The sequence below is a fragment of the Bubalus kerabau genome, chromosome 10, assembly GCF_029407905.1.
Source record: "Bubalus kerabau isolate K-KA32 ecotype Philippines breed swamp buffalo chromosome 10, PCC_UOA_SB_1v2, whole genome shotgun sequence".
In the NCBI taxonomy this organism is placed as follows: Eukaryota; Metazoa; Chordata; class Mammalia; order Artiodactyla; family Bovidae; genus Bubalus; species Bubalus kerabau.
In genome coordinates this window covers 32,625,599-32,628,165 of record NC_073633.1, presented here as the reverse complement: position 1 = coordinate 32,628,165, position 2,567 = coordinate 32,625,599, and the positions used below count along the sequence as shown (strand labels likewise).

The following is a 2,567-nucleotide window of genomic DNA, read 5'->3' as shown; positions in this document are numbered from 1 at the left end:
AATTCCATGGACACGTTGAAATCTTTTGTATTTGCCTACTCTGTTAATTTAAGAACAGAATGTTGAAGTGAGAGTATTTGTGATGATAGGTTTGAAGCACATTGCAGCTCAAACATTGTGATGATACTATGTTGAGTGTTGTCTTTTTGTTTGTGTATCTGAGGAATTGGATAATTATATACTTTTCATTCATTATGAGAATACTGAAATCAGAAATTATCATCTCCATAATCACACTTTCCTCTTCATTTTCATATTTATCAGTATTTCAGTGGCAGCCCTGTTGGCTGGATCGATGGATGGAGGGAATCACTCGGTGTCTGAGTTTGTGTTTCTGGGACTCACTCATTCATGGGGGATCCAGCTGCTCCTCCTGGTGTTCTCCTCTGTGCTCTATGTGGCAAGCATGACTGGAAACATCCTCATTGTGTTTTCTGTGACTACTGATCCTCACTTACATTCCCCCATGTACTTCCTACTGGCCAGCCTCTCCTTCATTGACTTGGGAGCCTGCTCTGTCACTTCTCCCAAGATGATCTATGACCTTTTCAGAAAGCATAAAGTCATCTCCTTTGGAGGCTGCATTGCTCAGATCTTCTTCATCCATGTCATTGGTGGGGTGGAGATGGTGCTGCTCATAGCCATGGCCTTTGACAGATATGTTGCCATATGTAAGCCTCTCCACTATCTGAGCATCATGAGCCCGAGGATGTGCATTTTGTTTCTGGCTGCTGCCTGGGCCCTTGGTGTCAGCCACTCACTGTTCCAGCTAGCATTTATTGTTAATTTGCCTTTCTGTGGTCCGAATGTATTGGACAGCTTTTACTGTGATCTTCCTCGGCTCCTCAGACTGGCCTGCACAGATACTTACAGACTTCAGTTCATGGTTACTGTCAACGGTGGGTTTATTGTGTTAGTTCCTTCTTTATACTCCTCATCTCCTATATGTTCATCCTGTTAACTGTTTGGAAACGCTCCTCAGGTGGCTCATCCAAGGCCCTCTCCACTTTGTCAGCTCACATCACTGTGGTTATTTTGTTCTTTGGTCCAACCATGTTTATCTATACTTGGCCACACCCCAGTTCCCAAATGGACAAGTTTCTTGCTCTTTCTGATGCTGTTCTCACTCCTTTTTTAAATCCAGTCATCTACACATTCAGGAACAAAAAGATGAAGGTAGCAATGAAGAGAGCTTTCAGACCATTCGTGATTTTTAAGAAGATTTCATAAATGATATTAAAAGGATTTTATCCTGATCATTATGTTGCCTGTATCTAGTATTATGAAATTAGCTCTTTCTAGTTCATTAGCTCTAAGTAGAGTGTTACCACACTCTATAAGACTGCTTCTCTTCCCTAAAGAGAATAAACATTTAGACAAATAAAACCTTAATTCAAAATTTATGTTTATTTATATGGGATTACACACATATGTTCTAATTATAATCATTTCTTTCTAGCTAGTTTGTTTACTTCTCTTTTCTTTCAAGATTTTAAACTGATAATTGTTTCAATTTGTCCATATATTTACTCATAATCTACATCTTGAAGTAGCCAAGATGCTAATTATTCCATTGATAATCTCCACATTTACCAAGAATGGGTCTTTTTCTCATTCCTTTGGTGAGTTGGATAATCCTCACATGTCATCCAAGTCCTTCAGGTTTATTATATCAATTATCTCTTTGTAATTTTCAGGATATAGATATCTTCTTCAGCCAGGAAAATTTTCTGTTAAGATTCTCCCTCAACAAGTTACAAAGTATCTGATTCCAGACTAAGGAAATACCAGTCTCTCCGGCCTCATTGTCTTCTGCCTTTCTGCCTCTTTTCTCACTACTCTTTATCTTAATTACTAATTTTTTTGTTTGTTTTTTTCTTTTATTTATTTATTTTTAAATTTAATTTTATTTTTAAACTGTACAATATTGTATTGGTTCTGCCATATATCGAAATGAATCTGCCACAGGCATACACGTGTTCCCCATCCTGAACCCTCCTCCCTTCTCCCTCCCCATACCATCCCTCTGGGTCGTCCCAGTGTACCAGCCCCAAGCATCTAGTATCGTGCATCGAACTTGGACTGGTGACTTATTTCATATATGATATTATACATATTTCAATGCCATTCTCCCAAATCTTCCCACCCTCTCCCTCTCCCACAGAGTCCAAAAGACTGTTCTATACATCAGTGTCTCTTTTGCTGTCTCATATACAGGGTTATTGTTACCATCTTTCTAAATTCCATATTTATGCGTTAGTATACTGTATTGGTGTTTTTCTTTCTGGCTTACTTCACTCTGTAAAATAGGCTCCAGTTTCATCCACCTCATTAGAACTGATTCAAATGTATTCTTTTTAATGGCTGAATAATACTCCATTGTGTATATGTACCACAGCTTTCTCATCCATTCATCTGCTGATGGACATCTAGGTTGCTTCCATGTCCTGGCTATTATAAACAGTGCTGCGATGAACATTGGGGTACTCGTGTCTCTTTCCCTTCTGGTTTTCTCAGTGTGTATGCTCAGCAGTGGGATTGCTGGATCATAAGGCAATTCTATTTCC

General features: G+C 38.9%; 1 pseudogene; it reads left to right on the top strand.

Moving 5' to 3' along the window:
- The first annotated feature begins 286 nt into the window (after window positions 1-286).
- On the top strand, window positions 287-1,230 carry LOC129620542 (olfactory receptor 4F3/4F16/4F29-like; annotated as a pseudogene).
- The last annotated feature ends 1,337 nt before the right edge of the window (window positions 1,231-2,567 follow it).